The sequence below is a fragment of the Triturus cristatus genome, chromosome 2_2 (assembly GCF_964204655.1).
Source record: "Triturus cristatus chromosome 2_2, aTriCri1.1, whole genome shotgun sequence".
Taxonomy (NCBI): Eukaryota; Metazoa; Chordata; class Amphibia; order Caudata; family Salamandridae; genus Triturus; species Triturus cristatus.
In genome coordinates, this window is record NC_140582.1 from 82793608 (window position 1) to 82816497 (window position 22890).

General features: G+C 44.4%; 1 long non-coding RNA gene across 1 annotated transcript in view; it reads right to left on the reverse strand.

Annotated features, from left to right (window-relative positions):
• The window catches only part of LOC146861903 (uncharacterized), a 77876-nt gene that overhangs the window by 35891 nt on the left and 19095 nt on the right, over positions 1–22890 (reverse strand). Inside the window, exon 2 of the long non-coding RNA XR_014978347.1 lies at positions 13986–14021. This is a non-coding gene — a long non-coding RNA (uncharacterized LOC146861903). The remainder of the gene's footprint in view (positions 1–13985; positions 14022–22890) is intronic.

Genomic DNA, 22890 nt, shown 5'->3' on the forward strand with positions numbered 1-22890 from the left:
GTATAAGAGTGGGAGTTGGGCCTCAAGACTTTAGATTATCCTGAACCTGCAAAACTGAACAGAAACTCTGGACCTTCGACATTCGACGAAAGAAGAAGACTGAAGAATCTCCCTTGTAGCCAAGGAGTGGCTACCCTGTGCAAACAGGCACCATCAAGTGACTACCCTTTGCTTTGTGAAACGTTCGACGAGGAACCGACTGCAGAGCCCGACCAGAGCCTTGATTTCCAGACTTCTCCGACCCTCATCCACATCTGCAGCAGAGCTGAGATCCGTGGAGGCGACGAGCGACGTGGGACCGGCTACCTGGGAAAAGTGGCTAGTAACTTACAGCGCAGCTTCTGAGGTACCCTCGAAGTTGTGCACCGGGGATTGAGAAGCCCCAACCCCAAGCACCATCTGCACCGAAGACCAGCCCCCCACACTCCACGAGTCCTGCGTGGGGCCCTTCAGCATTTTCCTGCTTGCCGCGTCTGTCCGGTTGCTTGCCCGCTGGCTAGTGGCCTCTGTGACGACGCTCCCTGAAATCTTCTGCGCTGGTTTGGCTCCTCCAGACTGGCTCCCGCTTCTCTGCAAAGAAGAAGCACCCCAGACCTTCCTGGTCTGCACCAGAAGCAAGTCCCTTGTTCTTCGTGGGTTCCGCTTGCCAAGGCTTGGTGAGTCCTAGTCCAACTTCGACGCCGCCGACAGCAAGAGCCTTCGTGGGACAGCTCGCCTCCTGGTCCTGGTCGTCCTCGACGCTTCCTGGTCCTCCTGGCTGCAGCGACAAGCTTCACCTTCACCTGCAACTCTTCACGACATCGCCTGGTTCCTTCCTGGTTCCACGTGGTCACTGGCTAGTGACCTTGACTCTGTCCCCTCTGCTTGCAGGTTTCTTCTCTTCTTGATCCCAGCCTTGGGATCCACCGGACACTCTTCACTGACTGCCTGTCAGCATCTTTCTTCAGGCATCCATAGGAGTCGACGACGAAAACGACGCATCTTCACCCCTATGCACCCGCAGCCTGTGGGCTAGGTAACTTGGGTACTCCGGTGCTCATCAGGATAGTGACTATCCTAGTGTCTAGTTTTCAAGTCTCAACTTCCTAGCTACTCCGGAAGTGTCCTAAATCTATCTATTTCTAAACTGTAACATTGCTATTGACTTTTACGCATTACGCGTGAGTGTTTCCACTCTGCACACGAATCCCGTGGGCCTCCCACTTCCTAACTAACGCTAGTGTAGTGTAGCCCCAGCGATTCCCTAGGCCTAGGCCTATTCTATTTCCGTGACAGTGGTTCTTATACCACTTATTTAGTATATGGTTTGCGTGGCCCCTAGGGCCTAACTGTATTACTTACCTGTGTGACTTACTGTATGCATTAATAAGACTGTGTTGTACTTACCTCTAAACTCATAAAGAGTGCTGAGGGTTTGCTTAGAATAAATACACTTTATTTTATATATATATCTGTTGTGGTGTCCTTTCATTTGGTATTCAAGGGATTATATATGGTATCACAGCTGGCTTCACATGCCATTCAGAGTTTAGCCTAAGACTGCTCTTGTCCATGCTACCACTAGGATAGCTGGTCTATAAGGTTGACTTTACAACCAATCACCATAAGGGTATTTGGACTGATATAAGGTGTACACTATAACTAGTGACATCATACATCAGGCCAACTTCTCACATGGGGAACAACAAAAAAGGGCGTGACACCAAAGGCAGCAGAGGAAAATGCCAAAGGTGCACCACATGACACCGGGGGATGGCTGTCCTTAGAAGGCAGAGAGACTATGGATCCCAATGCAGGGACCCCAAGAAGCTTGAGGCTGCCAGCCAAGGAACATGCTAAGAGTCCAATGATAGCCAGAACAGCTAAGCAACAAAGCCCCAGGTAGCAAGTCCACGATGGACAGAAGAATGCATACTGAATGCACGCCCCCATGGTGAAAGGATGCCACCACAAGAGGAGGAACTGGATACCCAAGGCACCATTAGAAGGTGCATCTAAAGTAAAGGACAGAGGGCGCAAAGTCAGAAGCATGCTGGAGACCTCACTAGAGAAGCTGATAGTACAAGCATGAGCCCGGGAATGAGAGCTCTGTGAGGAAGAGGGCCCATGTTGTTACAGGGTGTGACAGACCCTGCGAAGCCTGCTTCAGTGGAGGCAGAAGAGAGTACGACGACGGCGTAGCCTTGAGGTGCAAGTGGTGTGTCCTCAAGTGAAGAGGAGACCTGTGAGTGGTTGACGGAGAGATCTGTGGGAGGTCGACGGAGAGATCTGTGAGAGGTAGGCGGAGAGATCTGTGAGAGGTAGACAGAGAGACCTGTGAGAGGTCGGTGAAGATAAACCCTGTGAGAGGCCCAAGAAGAAGACCTGTGAGAGGTTGGTGAAGATAAAGCCTGTGAGAGTCCCAAGAAGAAGACCTGTGAGAGGTCATGAAAAGAAGAAGTTCATGACAAGAGGTCTTGTCAGTGGACAAGGAGAAGGCTCAGTCATAGGGGTAGGACATGGCCAGGGAGACCCATGTGAGGTGCACGTCACATGTAGAGGCCTGGTCAAAAGAAAGAAGAGTAATACAAGATGGCATCAGACTGCGTCATGAAGAGGATGAAGATGAAAAGGAAGAACTGTGGCATGAGCCCCAGCATTAGATTCCAAAGGCAGAGGAAGAGAAGGGTGTCTAGGAGGCACCTGGCACACCGCAAAGTATAGAATAGGACTGTGAGTGTCCTCTCAATAAAGTGCATCCCCAATAACATCTCAGGACCTTTGGACATCCAGAGTGGAGCACTGTACCTATGAAGCACCTAGAGGTCAGTGAGGCATCTTTGTCTCCATGATAGTCTGGCCACCCAGACATCTTCAGCTAGACTGAGCGAACCTGAAGCCTGCGGAAGAGAGCAAGCTGGACCATTTGTAATATCCACCTTTGGGGTTGCATGTGAGACTGGATTGTGGTCCTGTTCGGATGTCCTGAGTGACCTCTGTTGTGGGACCTAAAAGAGGATCTGAGCAATCCACATCGGTCCGTGGCAATCCAGGATCAAGGGCCTCGGGTAGTATCGGTGAGAGAGGAATCCTAACACAAGAGATGCATCTGCAGCTCCCCAGCAGGTACCAGGAAGCACGAAGATCTCGGTTGGAGTCTGGTTACCCCAAAGACTGCCCTGCCAGAGTCAGGATGACAGGAGTACCCTGACCTGGAAACACTTACCCATGAGGCGGAGCAAGGGACTTGAAGGTGAGACTCGTAGCCATTCCTCCATGGGCCTATAGTATGGCATTAGAGTGACACAGCGTAGTCCACACAGTCCAGTGGAAGCCCAGTGAAGAGGATCTCGGGGAACTCCTGTGAGAGGGGAATCCTGTTATGTGAAGGGAATCCTGGTAAGAGAAGGGTGTCAGAAATTGCTCCACCGTTGGGCAGCTGGAAGCACTGCGGCATCTGAGGAAGACTCGTCAACAATAACCAAAGTGTCATCAGTCTTTGGAGGCTTGCTGTACATGGAGCCTGGGCTTCTTTAGAAATGCATCAGCCACAGACTTTACTATTGCTCCACATACACCCCCACAGCAAGCAGTGTATATAGACTTCCATGCCTTGAGTCCAGGTGGGACAGGACCCACAGTGCCCAACTGAGCGGTGACAATTTGAACTGGTGAACGAGAAATCCAGAGTTCATCTACACTGCCATTCGTGCCCAGAGCAGTCTGCTTAAAATGGCGGAGGCGTGCTGCGATGCCTGGCAATCCCAGCTGCACTTGGCCACGTATCCTGGCCTGCCAGCAACTTGAATGAACTCAGTGGAGTTGTTGTTTTGTTATTTAGTTCTCTTCCACAGGTTGTACCATTTTTTACAAAAGTTGGGAGGGATGTAGTGATGAGCTGCTCACACTCTAGTGTTTCCTAATAATGTGTTTCCACCAGCCACTCCTAGAGGGCTGGCTTCCACACTCATCCATCATAGGTGTCACAGGACATGTGACCCTGCCAATAAAAATGCGCACGTGCCCTGGGCCAGTTCCAGATACCCTATCCCTTTATCTGTGTCCTTCCTGTATGTGTATGTGTATGGGGGCCTAGGGCCCTTACACTCCGCAGATGTATGTAGTGTGGAGTGGAATTATGTGGGTTGGATTTGAATGGTTAGTTGTAGAATTGTGTGTGGTGGAATTGTGTAGCGTGGAGTGCATTTGTTTAGTGGAATAATGTGGCAGGGTGTGCAGTGGAATCATGTAGATAGTAATTATGTGATAGTGTACTGGAATTATGTGGAGTGGGATTGTGTGTCATGGAGTGTAATTATGTGGAATGGTATTTTGTGTTGTGGAGTGGTATGTAGTGGAGATTACCTATGTGATGTGCTGTTGAATTTTGTGCCATGATTTGGAATATTGTAGTATGTTGTGCTATTGTGTTGCTGAGTCAATTATGAGGTTTGTTATTGAATTATGTGGTGTGGAATGAAAATGTGTAGAGGTGACTTGTGTGGCATGAAAGCGTGTGGCGTTGGTTGAAAATGTTGTTGAGTGGTATTATGTGGCATAGTGTGGAGCGTATTTATGTGGCATAGACTGGATTTATGTGGAGTGTTGCCATGTGGCATAGACTGGATTTATGTGGAGTGCATTTATGTGGTATGGAGTAGAGTGCAATTATGTGGAGTTGAAGTATGTGGTGTTGAGTGTTGTTATGTCAAGTGTAATTATATTGTGTGGGGCTGAATTGTGGCATTGTGTGGAATTATGCGGCATGGTGAGGTGTGGAAGTGTGTGGAATGGAATTATGTGAGATGTTGCAGAGTTGTATTTTGTGGAGTGGAATTAAGTGTTTTGGAGGCGAGTGTAAATATGTGGCATGAAGTGGAATTATGTGAGTTGAAGTGGAATTGTGTAGTTGAATTGTTTGGAGTTGAGTTTGTGTTGTGTTTAGTGTATTTATGTGGTAGGAGTGGTATTAAGTTACATGGAGTGCTATTATGTGTTGTGGAATCATGAGGTTTGGAGTGAAGTGGAAATATGTGGTTTTTAATTTTTAGGATTGTAATTATGTGGCATGGAATGTTGTGGAGTGGAATTATGTATAATTGAATTGTGTGGCATGGAATTATGAGATGTTTAAATGGGTTGTGTGTGGTAGAATTATGTGGTGTGAATTTGGACAAGCTGTGCACGCTATGTCTTTTATGTCATGGGGTGTAGAGCTGTCAATTGTCTATCTTTGTAAGATTAATTTGGGCTATTTTTTTAGCTTTACTATTAGGTATTTACTTTTGATGCGTGTTTGCAACGTTACACCTGCACTATACTAAAGAGAGTGGTAAAAGAAAAGGTTAAAGAGATCATATAGAAACAAATATGTCTCTATTCACTACATTTACAGGTTTTCAAAAGCTGAAGCTAATAATATGTGGCACAACATTCCACACGGGTGCTTCTTTAGGGGCAGTGAGACCTTCAATAGACGTCTGATGGGTCTAATGCATCCATTTCTTTCGATTAGGCAATGCTTTTCTAGAGCAACAATGAGAGAAGTGAGTATTTTGAAGAGTATATGTGGTGTTGTGCATTTCCTTATATTAGCACTTCTTCACATTTTCTATTGTTCCCTTTATTGTATGATGGTGGTTGGAACTTTGTGTCTCCATAGTTCTCCCACCCTATGTCATAGTGTTCTTCCTACTGTTTGTATTCGTTCTGTGCGGCAGTTGCTGACGACACTCTGGGCCCTCAGTACTGCATTACTTTGCTCTCAAAAAACTTTAAGAAAAGACTTCACTTTGTCGCTGCTCAGTCTTTACAAATTGGCGACAAACTTGAGATTGACCTCTTCTTCCGGCCACTCCACGGAGAAACCTCCGCGCAACTGATTTCATTGGAACCTGCATCGCTGCTTTCTCCGTTTTCTTCAGTTTGCTGAACTTGGCAATATTTGGACGTACACTACTTCAGTTCTGGTATTCATTTTTTTACGTTGAGGGCTCAGGGTTCAAATCCTTTTGGGAATTCCTTGTGAAAGCTATCCTTAACGTGCTACCACCCACGCTCTTCAGCTGCACTCGCTCGAGCGTTCTACTGCTCCGAGAGCCATCACCTTCATCTCGAGCGTCTCTTGTGCTCGCTTCGATACAGTCTACAGTCCCGTTTTACTAAAGGCTTCAACGCTATCCACGCGGTCAGCAGGGCCAGACTGGCTACTGGGCATTTTTTGCTGGGCTGGCTGTCTAGGTGGGGTCCAGGTGCACTGTTGAGGGGCTGATTTTGTTGCTAGTGAGCACCCGGCACTTCTAAATGAACAACGCAAAACAAATAGCTTTAAAGGGCACTTTTAAAATTATTTGTTATGCATGGTTTATAAAGGAAAGCCCGGTAGCCAGTCCGGCCCTGGCAGTCAGCTTCCTCAATTACTCTAGTGTTACCACGCTGTCTGCTACCTTCGTTATTCATGCTGCCTTGCAGTTTTGATACCTGTCTTTTATGCTGCCTTTCTGTGCTGATGCCTGGTTTTTACGCTGCGGTGCATACCACGATCTGCTTATTTATTTATGTACCATTTGCTGACTTACCTGCTGCAACTCCTGCTGTGTTTCTTTCATCTTCGTATTTTTTCTGAAGCACGAACTGATCCACACAGTTTCCTGCGACTTCCTGGCAACTGGATATCATCGAGTTCTTCTGGATTGTCTTCATTTTACTTCCTGTTCTGCAGCACTCCATGTAGACATTATTGGTCACTGCAGCATTTAAAACGTCTGGCGGATGGTAAGGCCTTAGCGTTGGTGTACTCTCTTTTTGAGCAAATGTTTGCACATATAGTTGACCATGCCTTCTTACCTGAACATTTTGATCATTTCGTTGATCTTCACAAAGTCTTCTTTTCAGAACTAAAAACGTATCTATCAAAAATGCCGAGAAAAAAGCAACAAAACATAAGAGTGGCCAATCACGGAAAGTTATGGTATGACCACTCGTGCAGGATTGCTAAAAGAAACTTATTGCTTGCCATTAAAAACAAGGCAAAAGAAGAAGTTAAACTTGCAAGGGTGGAATACAAACGTATACTAAAAACATCCAAAAAACTATGGGAGGAATCAATTTGGGCTGAAATGTTAGCTGCTGCAAAAGTTAATGATAATGTTGGCTTCTGGAGGCTGGTGGCTAATGGGGGGCACGCTGGGAGAGCTGTGAAAGATGTATTCCTGGATGAGATGACCTGGGTAACTCACTTTACAAATCTTTATAAACAATACGATGGCGACAGTAAAGGGAGCTTATGGTGCCCCCCCCTTATTGAATCCCCCATTATTGAACCCCTCAACTTTACACTGGATGAGACAGTAAGGGCGATCAACGAACTTAAAAACACCAAAGCCCCTGGCCCGGATAAAATACCGGGGGATCTTTACAAACACGAAGTTGACGTCTGGGCCCCATATGTGAACCGCCTCTTTAATGCTTTATCATCAAACTGCAACTTTCCTGATAGTTGGCGTGCAGCGGAGGTTGTGTTAATATTTAAAAAGGGGGATAGACTGATACCCTCTAACTACAGACCCATTAGTCTGATGGACACGCTCCAAAAATTATATGCTAAACACTTGCTATTCAGGATTAATGACTGGCTGGAAGATTCGAACATAATTTCCAAATTTCAAGCTGGTTTTAGGAGTAGGACCAGCACTATTGACCAAATTTTTCGATTTTGTTGTTTGATTTGGAAGTATGTGCACATTAAAAAAGGTCACCTGTATGTTGCCTTCGTTGACCTGAGGGCTGCATTCGATCTTGTCCCACGCAGTCTACTTTGGAAAACTTTAAGAGAAATAGGTCTACCGGGATGCCTCCTAGCCCAAATAGTTGAGCTGCATGCTGACAACTTTGCAAACATCAGGTGGGGCCCTAATGGCGAGTTGACACGCAATATTCCTATTGAACGCGGGGTTCGCCAGGGATGTGTCCTGGCCCCTACCTTGTTTTCTCTGTTTATTAATGATGTCCCCGAATATTTGAATGTTTGTGTTAATGATTCGCCGCAGCTCAATGGTGAAAGGGTGCCTGCGTTGCTCTTCGCAGATGACACAATACTTATATCTCAAACAAAAAAGGGCCTCCAGGCACTCCTTAATTCCTTCAGTTGCTATTGCCAGACAAAGGGCTTGGAAATTAATGCTGACAAAACAAAATGCATGTCATTAAATCCCAGTATGCCAGATAGAGGGTTCTTGACCCTGAATAGCCAAAAATTAGGTATTGTGGAAAACTTCTCCTATTTGGGTGTTGTGCTCGATTCCAAACTAAGTTGGAAAGCCCAAATCGAGAAAAGCAAGATAACATATGCCCAAAATGTCAAGCCAATTTTATGTAAAATGAATACTAGCACGAGCAAAAGTGTAACCCCGGTTTTAGAACTTTTTAAATTTAAAATACAATCTGCTGTGCTATATGGAGCAGAGATATGGGGCACATGGGCCAAGAATAGTTTTCAAAATCTGGACAACAAATTCATGCGTGCTTCTGTAAGGGTCCCTAATAGTACACCTCTTTTACCTCTCCAACTTGACCTGAACTTTAGGAGAACAGACCACCTAGCTATCTTAAGACCATTAATATTCTGGGTTAGGCTCTGGTCCACCCCGGAACTGATAGAATATAGAAATGGTCTACATGAATTGATGACTCTTGATTCTTTTAATTCCATCCAATGGCTAGTGCATATTAAAAAATGGTTTACACTCCTGGGCTTATATTCAATGTGGGAGACTCCCGACAAAATGTCCACCTCTTCCAAACTAATAGTTAAGCGAGCTTTTTGGATCCACATGAGCGGAAATTTAGTGGATGGAAGTAGTGTTGGCTCCGCAGTCCAGGTCTTTCTGTCATTTAAGGATGAGTTCCGTTTTGAACCATTCCTGGACGAGATAGAGCCACCCATTGCAAAAACCCTTTACTTAAAGTTCAGATACGGGATACTTATGCTTAATTACAACACCGAAAGATGGGCACAAAAAAGACTGGGAGAATTGAATGTTAAAACGGGGTGTTGCCCTATGTGTTCCAACGTCTGTTCTGAGAATGAGGTTCACATGTTTTTTGTTTGTAGCGCCTACATGAATGCTAGAAAGAAATGGCTAAAACCAATGTGCAACCTCTTGGGAACTAGGTCCTGCGCAATAGCTTTTAGGATCATGAAAAGTAACTCAACCCAGTACATTGTATTTAGCATAAGTAAATTCCTATACTCTGCCTACATAACCCGTAAGAAACAAGGACAGGTACTCTGAGTTGGAAAGGTGTATATGTTTACATAACTCTTACATTTTTAATATTTTTATATATATTTAAAATTGAAATGAAATGAATTGTAAAAGCTATTCTTTCTCCATGTACCATTTTCTTAAATTGCTGCCATGTTTACAGCTTGATTTTCTATGTATGTATGTGACTTTTATGGCCAAATTGGCCGAAATAAAGTAATAATAATAATAAAAAATACGTTATTGCTTGTATTGGTGTACTACTCTACTGTGCACTAGTTTGTCCGTGGATTATTGCATTTAAACTTGTTTCTACATGTCTCATTTTCTTTTCTCCTTCTTTTCTTGCAGTGGTCCTTATTACTAATTTGGTTTTCCTTTCAGGTTCAGTGTTCGCTGTTGTGGACGCACATAGTTTGCACTATTTTTACATTCTCCAGCAACAATATGCAAACTGTTACTCCTCCCATTCCTTTTCTACAGGAGCCAGGTGAACCACCTTTGAAGTGGAGGTTATGGTATAGATCTTTCAATGTGTACTTAGGTGCTATTGATGGTCTTAAGTTTAGGCCAGATAGAAAGCATAGTCTGTTGTGCTATTATTTAGGCGTTGCAGGACAAAATGTGTTTGATCATTTGCCAGAGTACACTGGTCATGATAGTGATTAAATTGATGAATTTCAAATAGCTGTGAAATAATTAAGCACCTACTTTGAGGGTAAAGTCAATTTGGTTGTTTTGTACACGTGTTCAGGTTCCCAATGAATCTATTGATTCATATGTGGCAGCTCTGAAAATGTTGGCTGGGTACTGTGATTTTGAGAACTTCACGTCTCAGCTCATCAGAGACCAGATCGTTTGCAGATATCATTCAAAGAAAATTCAACAAAAATAGTTGTCTTGCAAAAATACATCTTTAGATTAAGCTATTGACATGGAAAAAAGTATTGAAAGTTCACAACTTGATGCAAAATAATGAGAAATTTCTATACCGGTTACTGGAATAGCTCTGGTTAATTCGGCCACCAAATTTTCTGGTTTAAGTGATTCCAGTATTAACAATTCTAAAGGTGAAAGCTCAGGAGATTTTGTTCTCAGAGGTGGTAAAAGCAACGTTTATGCACGCAGTGTTAGTAAATTACAATATTTTAGATGTGGGTCATCTACTAATGTTTCTAATTTTAATATTTTCCAGCAGCTTCACAAGAATGTTTCAAATGTAAAAAAATTGGACACTTTGGCACAGTTTGCAGAGGTGGCAAAAGTTTTCCCATTAGGTATGTTCAAGACTGTAGTACGCACAATGATCAAGATATTGTTGAAAAGAAGGTTCAGGAACTGATTTTGTGTGTGGAGTGTGTAGAAGTTAAAAGTGTTCAAACTAGCAAAAATATCACTGATCCTTTGGTGCATATTGAAATCGATGGTCGTGGTATTCCGCTACTTATTGATTCAGGTGCAAGAATTACCATTATTTCTATTGACAATATAAAGAGTCTTGGTCGCACATAGTTTTATTACCTCCTGATGTCATCACCACTGCTTTTGAAGGGAGTAGAATGTAATTGAGTGGGTTTCTCTGTGCGGATATCAAGTTTGAGAGCAAAACCATACATGGTAAAGTGTATGTAGCCTGTAAAGGCATTAATATTTTGGATTGGTGGCATCAAGCTGAGTTTGGAATGATCATCAAACCTGGACAGAAAACCCCTTTTTCCTTGATTAATACTGTAGATGTTCAGGTACCTTAAAAAAATAAGTTTAAAGATGTGTTTCAAGAAAAAATTGGGTGTATCCAAAACGTTTCTCATTTTATCAAAGTTAAAGAAGATGTGTCTCCTATTAAGCACAAATTGCGCAATGTGCCTCATAGTATCAGAAGGGCGTTGTCTGTCATGCTAACTAAAATGCAGAACGAGGGACTTATTGGGAAGGTGGATGCCACTTTGTGGTTGTGTCCCATTGTTCTTGCCAAAAAGAAGCCTGGCGAATTACACCTCTGTGTGGATTTGAGGTCGAGAGTTTTCCTCTTCCACGTATTGATGACCTTATCACTGCAGTTGGTCAGTCCAAATGGTTTTCAAAATTTGATTTAAGAACGGATTACCATCAGGTAGTCTTGGATGAGCAGTCCCATCATCTGACAGCTTTTGTCACTCCTGATGGTACCTTTCAATTTTACAGCATGCCATTTGGACTGGCCTCTGCGTCTTCCGTTTTTCAAAAGGTGATGACTAATATGTTTAAGGACGTACCCAATGTTGTTATTTTCCAAGATGACATTCTGGTGCATACGGTTTCACTCAACGAACACAATGCAGTTATTGAACAGGTTCTCACTACTTTACAAAGAAATTGTGTGACATTAGGAGATGGCAAATGTATCTCTGCAGTCAATGAAATTGAACATTTGTGTCACATTCTTTCACATGAGGGTGTCAAACCAAAGCCCAGCATTGTTGATGGTATTGTCAATGCTCCTCATCCTACCAATAAGGAACAGCTCAAGTCCTTTATGGGCTTGTGTGAGTTGTATGCAAAATTTATAAGAAACTATGCACGTTTGACAGAATGTTTCAGAAGTCTTCTTAAGAAGAATGCTGTTTTTGTTTGGACTTCTACTTGTCAAGAATATTTTCAAACTATTAAGGATAGTATTTTGTCTGCTCCTGCTCTTCAAGCATATGTTGAGGGTTGTGATACTTATATCACTGTTGATGCCAGTTCTGATGGTATGGGAGCTGTTTTGTCTCAAATGGAGGGTTACAAAGAAGTAACAGTTGGTTTTGCCTCAAGAAGAATGAAAGATATGGAACTCAGATATTCAGTTATTGAAAAAGAAATGCTTGCTTGTGTGTGGGGGATTGAGAAGTTCAAGGCCTATCTATGGGGAAGAAAGATATTTTGAGAACTGATCATAAGCCTTTGGTGGACATATTGTCTGGTAACAAAATCAAGAATTCAACAGCCGGATTGTCTCGTCTGTCCACCAAACTGCTCGAGTTCAATTTCTCTGTGTTCCATATTGCTGGTGGCAAGAACTAAAAGGCAGATTTCTTGTCTAGACTTCCAGTAAAGGACTACAATGAACAATCTAATGTGTTTGAGGAGATTGAGGAGTGCATTATTGCTAGTGTTGAGGACACTGTAATCTGTGACAACATGAGTGAATGGTTGAAGGCATTAAAATCGGATGTTGTCCTTAAGTTATGAATTTAGTTGTTACTGTCTGTCCTAAAGAAAAAACTATTGATGTAAATTCACAACCATATTGTAAGGTAGCTGATGAACCTTCAACCGAGAACAATTTACTTGTCAGGAGTGGGAGGTTGATTCCTACAAAATGTTTCAGACTCAAAGTTCTTGAAACTGCTTATTTAGGTCACTTAGGAATGATTGCTACTAAGCATAAAATCCGCAATGATTTTTGGTGGCCCAGTCTTGATCGAGAAGTAGAGACCTTAAGTAGAGAATGTGTACAGTGTTCTTATAGTGATAAACAACTTACTACTATTTCTCCAGTACCAAGTCTTGTTCTTTGTTCGGACAGAGAGTAGCAATAGATTTTCTTGGACCATTTCATGTGTTACCTAACACAAGATATTTTATTGTACTGTTGGATCACCTGTCCAGGTGGGTGGAAGTGAGAGGTGTGTCGGACCCTAACACCAAGTCTGTCATTTGATTCTTGCAAGATGTTTTCAGCAGAGAAGGGATTCCTGAAGAGCTGCTATCGGATAATGGTGTACAATTCACCTCATCTAGTATGCAACAATTTTGAACCAAAACAGGTGTGAAACATTTGCGCACTCCGCTTTATCATCCTCAAGCCAACGGAAAGGTTGAAAGATTCAACCGGGTTCTAGTTGAATAAATTCAGAGTGCTGTTAAATCTAGGGTGGATTGTGAGACTGCTGTAAGAAATGTGGTTTGGGCATATAGGACCACGCCACATTGAATTTCAGGTTCTGTACCGTTTGAGTTAATGAGAGGCAGGAAAGTAAGTTTGTGCTTGAATACTTTTGGAAAATCATAGCGTTGGGGGGTAGCTGTAAAGTTCCAGAGGAGTCTAGTAGGTCGAAACCTGCAAGCAATTCATTCAATTGCAAAAGATGTGAGAAAATGTATGATCACTGTAAACAAAATTAAAAAAATGAGTTGTGAATTTTTCTGTTGGTGAATGGGTATGTGTCAAAGAACCTTTATTGTTGCCAAAAGGTTCTTCAAAATACAGGGATCTGGCTTGTATTGAAGAAATAAAAGGGCATGCTGTCAAATTGAGCAATGGACAGTGGTGGAACATGTCTCGCTTGGCCAAATTCAAGAGTCACTTCTCTACCAGCACTAAAAATGTACATGATGTTTATCCATCAAGGGTTTGGATGAGCTCTAGAACAAAAATGTTACCTAAAAAGTTTAATGATTTTGTTACTATTTAGATTATTTTTTGTGTATTTATTTATTTTTGTAAGAAGAGGAGATACGTGATGTTGTGCATTTCCTTATATTAGCACTTCTTCACATTTTCTATTGCTCCCTTTATTATATGATGGTGGTTGGAACTTTGTGTCTCCGTGGTTCTCCCACCTATGTCATAGTGTTCTTCCTACTGTTTGTATTTGTTCTGTGCTGCAGTTGCTGATGACACTCTGGGCCCTCAGGACTGCATTACTTTGCTCTCAATAAACTTTGAAAAAAAGACTTCATTTTGTCGCTGCTCAGTCTTTACAGTACACTTACTTTTACTTCAGTTTTTCTGTTGAGAAGATAACTGTCCTAGGAAATAAAGAAGGAAAGGGGCCTTGGTTATTAAATCAGTGTTTTGCGTATGAGATATCTGTGGACAGATAATACACCACTCGATACTGCATTTTCATAACTGATTAAACAATATGCATCAAAAGGTAAGACGGTGCTAGGCAGATACGTATATTTTCCTGAATTTCCAATCACAACCTTCCCTGAAAAAAATAAGGCGCTCATTATTTTGCTATAACCAGCTAACATAACAGTGCCGCTGATTACACAGGAACTGTTAATGGCGTCTTAAAGAGGTTCCAGCCTGGACATTGGGACAGCCCTTTTGAACTTATAGCTGCTTTGGCATGACAAGAAAAAGAAGTAATACGACACCACCTGCTGCACACAACTGATATCACAAATGGCGAGCTTACCAAGCAAAAGTAAAAGTAAACGCCTTTGGGATCTTATAAGTGTTTAGCCATGCAGCACATTATCACCCACGGGGCAGATTTCTGTAATGGAACTAGTACTTATGTAAAGTGCTTTGATACCTTCATCCACGCTACATCATGCAAAAAATAAAAAGGAATGAAAGGAGAAGTGCTTGCAGATTTTTGAGGTGGGGAGCAAAAAGATAAGTTAAGATTGCATTATATAATGCTAGTACCAAATCAGAAAGCCAGCACAGTAGAGAAAATCAGGAGCCGAATTGAAAGGAGGCGAAAGTGAGTTATCCCAGTGTGCAAGTGAAGGTGGGGCAGGAGCATGCTGCATCTTGGTGCCGAGTAACAGATGTTTATTGCCAACCAAATGAATGTTAATTAGTTCGTCAGCCTCTAGTAGGATGAAAGGCTGAGCAGAAGCGCTGGGGTTCGAACCTGCGGTTGTGAGGTGAAACATAAGATTAATAGGGTGCTTGCCTTAAAGTTAAGATTGCATTATATAATGCCAGTACCAAACCAGAAAGCGAGAAAAGTAGAGAAAATCAGGAGCCGAATTGAATGGAGGCGAAAGTGAGTTATCCTAGTGTGCAAGTGAAGGCGGGGCTGGAGTATGCTGCATCTTGGTGCTGAGTAACAGATGTTTATTGCCAACCATATGAATGTAAATTAGTTTGTCGGCCTCTAGTAGGATGAAAGGCTGAGCAGACGCACTGGGGTTCGAACCTGCGGTTGTGAGGTCAAACATAACATTAATAGGGTGGAAGCGTCAGCCCACTGAGCCAACAGAATCGGCTTGGACCAGAGTGGACCGGGCAGGCTAACGGAGTCTGTCTTACGTTGGTATTTTCGTGCTGCTGGTGTTTATAGAGAAGCAGCAGCTGAAATGCAAGCTTTTCACGTTCCATCGGACACTGCAGTCTGGAGTCATTTGAAAGTAGTGTGGATGGACATAATAAGCTTATTTATAATTTCCCATGAGGCTCTGGCCAAGGCCCGCTCATTAGACGGTGCTGACGATTCCACTGAAAAGTAAGATGTCACCGTAATTGATTTAGTTTCTGTTCCTGTGTGTTTCAGAGAAAATGAAAGCGCACTCTTGTGGAGGTGGGGTGGAGGGGACGCGCCTTCAAATGAAAGCGGCAAGGTCTGGAAATGAAACCTGACCCAAAACAGATGGCAGCCTACGCAACGCTGCTGCTGGCTCCCGAGAGCAAAACGTTCTGGGAGTAAAAATTTCCCGAAAAGTAAAGAATGGCGCAAGAGAGAAGCATGGGCGAATGAGCACGGCAGCGCACGTGCTAATTAAAAACAGATGGTGACATGACCCCGAACAGATGGTGCCCCTGCTCGTAACCGCAAGCTGTAGGCCGTGGGTGGATACATTCCCTGGGAAAGGTGGGACATGCACCCGCCTTTGCCCAATTGCGTGCTGTCTTTTTATAAAGACCCACGAAAAGCCCAATAGAAAAAATGCTAACAAAACAAAAAAAAAACACCAACGAGCATGTGAAAAGTCCAGAGTGATTCCAAGAGGTCGTTTTCCTAAAGCAGCGCATGCGCGCTGCGCTAGGCTCGACCTAAAAAAAAGCTATGTTTCTGCACCAAAACGGTATATGCACAACCGTTTCCAAATCAGTTATCTCCCTTGTAGGCTTACTAAAGACAGTACTCCTGTGGGAGGCTCCAAATTTGCTGGAGATTGCTTCAATAAGGTTATGACTGTACCCTGAGGAACTTAAAGACTGACTGATAGTAAGGTAACCAGATAAATTTAGCGCACCTTTAAGCTGTGAAATTATATACAGACAAGGTCTATGACAGGTCAAAGAACCATTTTTTCTGATTAGAAGGAAAAACACTCCCTTTCCTCAAAAATGATATCACTGTCTAACCTCCTTAAAAGAACCAAGCTAAAGCATCTATGGACTGCAGAGCCACCATCAGAACTAACGGTGCAGTGGACCGAGACTACCCATAGAGAGATGTCCATGTATCCTGCAGTTCTCACATCTGAACATAGTTTGCATCTCTCCAAGGTCAAGTTTAATCGTGACAAACACATCACGTTCGAGGGCCATTTCAGTTAGTAGCTGTAATGGGTTCAGCTATTATTAGTGGGCGGTGACTCTTGCACAGAGCTTTGGAGACAAAGGTGGTTACATTACATAAGAAGAGCAAATAATATCCTGGGTCATGTTAAAAGTGCACTCTTAATTCAGAGCGTTTACAACAATAAGCAACAACGCATGAAGGTGCCATGGGTTCAACGCTTCATATCACAGGACACCTTCAAATTTTGAAAGAACCTAGAAGCATTATTGGGAAGAATATGTGCACTTTCTCAATAACTGCCTTTGGTAACAAAATTCCAAAGGATTGAACAAGTCTCAATTCAGAGGAAGACACCCACTCTCAATGAAATGTATGATAATGTGGAAGCCATCAATGTAAGATTCCCTACACATGGAAGCACACAATGCAGGCACCCCCACACTCACTCCTACAGGTAGCCACTGCACTCCCATAGATATCCCATGCAGCCACCTTCCTGCACTCCACCCACACACACAGGTACTGGCACAGCATGCTTACACACACACACACAGATGCGCTTTGCACTGCTGCATTCAGCCATATCTTGCACAATCTGCTCTCACACGTTGCGCACTCACAGTCATAAGATTTCTGGCTATTTGCTTGTGACAACAGAAAGGGATGCAAGACATCCAGACAGCTTCTGGCTGATGCTGTGGGCTCACACAGTCATGCTGCACATATTTTTCTGCCTACCCGAGGCATGGGCATAACACCCCCATTTATGTTCAAGTGTGCATGTGACATGGATCTCAAGGTGCAGCAGTGGCTATGCTGACTCTGCCCTGCCACTGCGTCATTAGGTTGTATTCCAAAACCCACTGTAGGCGAGGAAAAACCATGTATGAGTCAACAGAAGTGCAACAAGCACTCTTTATTGGACCAAGCACACAATTTCTGCCCTACACAATTGCATAGTGCAGAAGATCAACATGTGGGCAGAGCCAAAGACGCTCTCTCGGTACTACTTCTTAAAGATGTATTTCTGCTTATCACATGTCAAGCAACAACTGTGCTAACTAGACATAAAAAGTGAGCTCAAACATACCAGAGAACACTGCAGGCTCCTTACACGGCTAGTGATGGGGTAGAGAAATCACAAGATGATGGACGGAATGTTGCACATTGGCAAAACATTCACCCCCAGTCACAGATCTGGGTTTAATCCATCGTTATTTTGCTCACCAAGCCACCCCAGTTCAGACATGGCCATATGCAAATCAGTCTTGACCCTGTGCCTCATGGGAACAGTCCATCCCCAAACTGCCAAGCCATGTCTTCCCTGGACCGGAATCAAGCATCCTAGGACCTGTTTCGGGGTTTCACCCCTCTTCAGCCAGGATTGGGCATAGGCGTAGACCATGCTACGGACAGGCGACTGTCCAGCTCAATGGAAAAGGTCTCTAGTATTTCCCAAATTGTGGGTCACAACCCACTGCTTGGTTGTGACACGATTTTTGGTCGGTTGAGGGAGTCCAAGCAATACATAAAGGTGCCTTTAAATTCTGTATTTATCTTGTCACATTAGCTGCGCTTCAAAAACAGAGTTTATGTCTTCTGACAAATTGCAGCCTTTTTAACCCCTTCTGTACCCACGACGAGCTGGACTCGTCATGGAGCACAGTCGCGCTGTGCCCATGACGAGTCCAGCTCGTCATGGCACTCACCCACGGGGTAAGCGCTGGCGCTCCCCCCGTGAGTGGTCGATCTTTTTTTTTTTTACTAGGAAGGCAGGGGAAGACCTTCCCCTGCCCCCCCCCCCCCCCCCGCGTCATCAATGACGTCAGCGCGCAAGCCGCGCTGACGTCATTGGAGGTTTCCCCTTTGTTCTCCGAGGCGCAGGAAGCCATTTGCTTCCTGCGCGTCGGAGAGTAAAGGTGAGTTTTGGGGCTGGTGGGTTTGGGTTAGGGTGGGGGCACTATGGAAGGCCCAGGCATGCCACGAGGCTCGGCTTCATTCGTGTGTGCCTGTTGTTGCTTCCCTGTGAAATGGATCCAAAATCGAAAAACGCTCGTCTTTCTAGTTGCTTCCCTGTGAAATGGATCCAAAAATGCCGAGAAATGCCCTTCTTTTGAATTTTTCTAATCAAAAGTGCAGCAGCATGTAGAGAAATAGAATTTCTTATATGAGAATTAAATACCTAACTAAAGCAAGACAGAGGGGTTGCAAAGTGGCCAGATTGTTTTTTTTTACATCCAAATACACCAGCATCACTTTACAGAGTTTGCCAGTGAAGTGCTACTTTCGTTTTCTCGTCTTTCTTTGAACAGCATTGTTGTTTCCAGGTTGGGAGTGTACCATTCCTGGAGGTACTGCAATACCTAGTTGATGGGTGGATTGGAAAACACATTGTGTACCATGGCTCTGTGTTTATGGAGGTGGTCTTTTTATACCATACTGCTTACGTTTTGTAAGGATGTAAGCAATGGACAGTGAAACGGTTCCCTTCAGGGCCCTCTAGTCATGTCCATAACTTTTCAGGTGAAACCACTCGCTGATTTCTGAATAGTTAGTGAGAGATCGTTTAGGTAACCATGTTGTTTCTGCTTACATTTCACATGCTTTGCATTCCCTATGAGTGGTTGCTTTATTTTTTTTCTTTTTTAGGCAGCATACTACTCTTATCAAGTGCATAATTTGAATTGAGCCACATCCAAGTGTTTATAGCGGGCACAATTAGGTTATAGCTGAAGGCAGTGCGAGTTTCTCTCAGTGGGCAAGTATGGTGTTCAGTGGGGATGTGGCACTATGGCCAGAGCTGTGGAATTTGGAACTGGGGAACCGGGTTCAGCATTCATGACCAGTCCACCACACCACTGTACTGAGGGAGCACATTCCCATGCTAGACCGTAGAAGGCCCCACTAGACCTTAGAAGGCTTGATGTCTTAGCACAAGCTGGTGTACCCTAGTGGTGTCAATTGTGGGTTAACTTTGAAGGCCTGTCCACCACAATCCATACTGAAGTTCATCTCCAGTCTTGCGGGCAGGCCTACGAAGCAGCACACCCTTGAGCAACTGTGATCCAGTCGCTGTGACTCTGTCACTGAGGTCACCTGAACCTTGAGCAGGTTAGGGCGATGTGAACGGTGAGACCTCACTGGGTACCTATTTCGGGTGGGTGCGTAGTGTTTGCAAGTAGATTATGGTTTGAAAAAAACTTGCTACCTCCTTCCTGGCCTCCAGCAATTTTCAGAAACAATTAAAATGTCATGATAACTTTGGTGATTAATGTTCTTCCTAGAGAGAGATGGAGGTTTGTGTAGTGGAAGGGTTGACTCCTGGAAAGGTAGCACAGAAGGTTAATGTGCCTGCTGCAAAGAACATGTACCATGCAGATCACAAAGTGCACTGCTTTAATGGGGGGACCATGATGAATGGTCATTTAATGTCAGCTGTAGATGATAGATCCCTGAACAGTGTCATGTATGTGCATGTTTGCATTGTGCTGAGGGGATTACCAGGTAATTATTCACGCAGCTCTCTAATGGATGTCACATGAGGTAAAATACTGCAATAAATGGCAGACACTCTGAAAACAAGAGCAAACGTTACGTTACATGAGGCAATGGTGGTAATTGTGCATGTATCAAAAGCAAACAAAATACAAGAGGTAGCAAACAATACATTACAAGAGGAAAAGTGACGTGTGCAAGTTACAAAAGAGTACAAAGTACAAGTAGAGGTATAAGAGTGCAATAAATGGCAGACACTCAAAACACAGGAACACACTGGGAAGGCACTTCTACGGGCATGGAGAACAGAATTTCCTATAATATAAAGACTTCCTTCAGACAAGAGAGAGGGTGTGAATTAAGATTGGAAGTGTATTTGCAGGAGGAGAACTTTGAGGTCTGTTTTGAAGGACTGGGAAGACGGAGGGGGTGGTCCGGAGCTGAGGCTGAGTTCCAGATTCTCGCCGCATTGCTTGTAAAGGATTGGGCCATTGATCTTTCCTTCTTGAAAGTGGGAGGTTCAAGTAATAAATTTTGCGCAGTGCGTGATGGTCTAGAGCATTATATGCATATGTGACAATAAAGTTTTTTTCTCCTTTTTATTCTAGTCTAAAGCTTTTGATTCCTGTTTCCAGTTTCAACAGTGGTTGTTCTGCAGTTTTGTGTAGTTGCATTGTTTTGGTAAGAATTATTTTTTGTTGTATTTACTCCAAATGAGTAACATTGTAATGTCTGAATGAATGTTTTTGTAAGTGATGTAATAATGGCAGCATATTTAGTTAGTGGTTTGAGCATGAAATTCTTTGCAATGTGTTTTGCATAGTCTTATGTGTAAATGCTTTTCTCATTTTTTTTAGTGGGATATTGTTGATCCATACTGTGTCTGTACAGAGTAGGTGGTGGTGAGTAGTTTAGCTGCCTCTGGCAAGTGAGTGGTATTGTTTTGGAGTACATATGAGTTTTTGATAAAGGTGCTTTTTGTTTATTACTTATTTTACAAAGTGTTTGTTCTTGTTGACTTGTTTGACAAGTTACCTTTATTAGTAAGCAATATGGCTAGCCGTAGAATGACTGCTCAACAGGGGAAAACAAAATCCAATTGGTCGCACACTACTCGTCCTACCAGCGTGTTACCCCAAAGCATTGTGGTCCATGAAGTAAGCATCAGCGAGTGCGCCTCTGCCAGAGTCTTAAGCAAAAATCAATGTCGCGTTGGCCATCCCTGGACACGTCTTTCGAGGTTGTTACCTCTCATCAGCAGGGAATAGGCATGTGTGTCGGGTTACTGCGTAGGCTGCCAAAAAATTGTTCTCAGGTCCGGTACCACTCGTGGCACGCAGGTGCGTAACCATGAGCTCGTCAGCCCCACCGGCTCAAGGGAGCCTGAATATAAACAAAAATCCAATTGGTCGCACACTGCTCGTCCTACCAGCGTGTTACCCCAAAGCATTGTGGTCCATGAAGTAAGCATCAGCGAGTGCGCCTCTGCCAGAGTCTTAAGCAAAAATCAATGTCGCGTTGGCCATCCCTGGACACGTTTTTCGAGGTTGTTACCTCTCATCAGCAGGTAATAGGCATGTGTGTCGGGTTGCTGCGTAGGCTGCCAAAAAAATGTTCTCAGGTCCGGTACCACTCGTGGCACGCAGGTGCGTAACCATGAGCTCGTCAGCCCCACCGGCTCAAGGGAGCCTGAATATAAACAAAAATCCAATTGGTCGCTGTTAGACCTGTCAGCCCTTTGGGTGGTCCCTCCTCATCATTATTTATTTTGTCCCACTTTTGCCTCAAACCCTGTTAGTATTTTTTCCTTTTTGGGAACCACCAGACTTTTTAGTATTGATGCAGATTCAGGGAGCCATTTTATCTACCCCTGGAACTTCTGTCTGAGGGCCTGGAGCACAAAATGGTGGCCACCTGTGACATCATCAGAACCCACTGGAACCTACTAGAACCTTCTGCAACATTCTGGAACCCTGTGACAGTTGGAGGCGGTTGGACTGGTGAAGAGAGAGGAGCAGAAACCTGAAGGAGGAAGGAGTGAGGCAGCAGGGGTGGAAACTTGTGCCTGGAGTGGGGTCCATAAACCCACCCTTGATACTAGTCCCTACTGACTGAGCCCAGCCTGGAGCCCTGTGTGGGAGAAAGCAAGAAAAACCATCTTAAGGACCTGGACAGCAGGAACAGGCCTTAAAAGTAAAGAACAGCGAGTACCTGACCTGGTTACTGGTAACTACCTGAAGTCCGACGTCGAGAAGCCTAGAGACCTGGAGCCCGAGGTGGAGAAGCGGCGCTGACTGGAAAGCAGACGTCGTACCCGGAGCCGCCAGAGGTCGAGAGAGGGCGCCGACGGAGGTCGTGGAGAGTACCAGAGGTCGAGGAGGAAGTCACCCGAGGTCGAGTGAGCGGCGTCGACGGGGGAGTGAAGTCCGCCCTCCGGAGACCGAGGTGAAGCGTGCCGGAGGTTGGGAGTGGAGATCGCACTCCGGAGTCGCCGTAACCTGAAGAGAAGTGTGCCGGAGGTCGGGAGTGGAGGTCGCACTCCGGAGTCGCCGGAACCTGAGGAGAATCGTGCCGGAGGTCGGGAGTGGAGATCGCACTCCGGAGCCGTCGGAAGTCGACATCGAGCCAACACTGCCCGACGTCATCGAACCGGAGGTCGACATCGAGCTGAGGCCGCCGACATCGAACCGGAGCCGCCCGAAGTCGACATCAAGCCCAGACTGCCCGACATCATCGAACCGGAGGTCGACATCGAACCGAGGCCGCCGACATCGAACCGGAACCGCATCCCAGCGTCGACAAGAACTGTCATTGAGCCGAGGCCGCCGACATCGAACCGGAATCGCCTCACGGCGTCGACACGACTCCAGCGGCGTCGGAACTTCATAGAAAGGGCAGTAAGTGGAATAGAG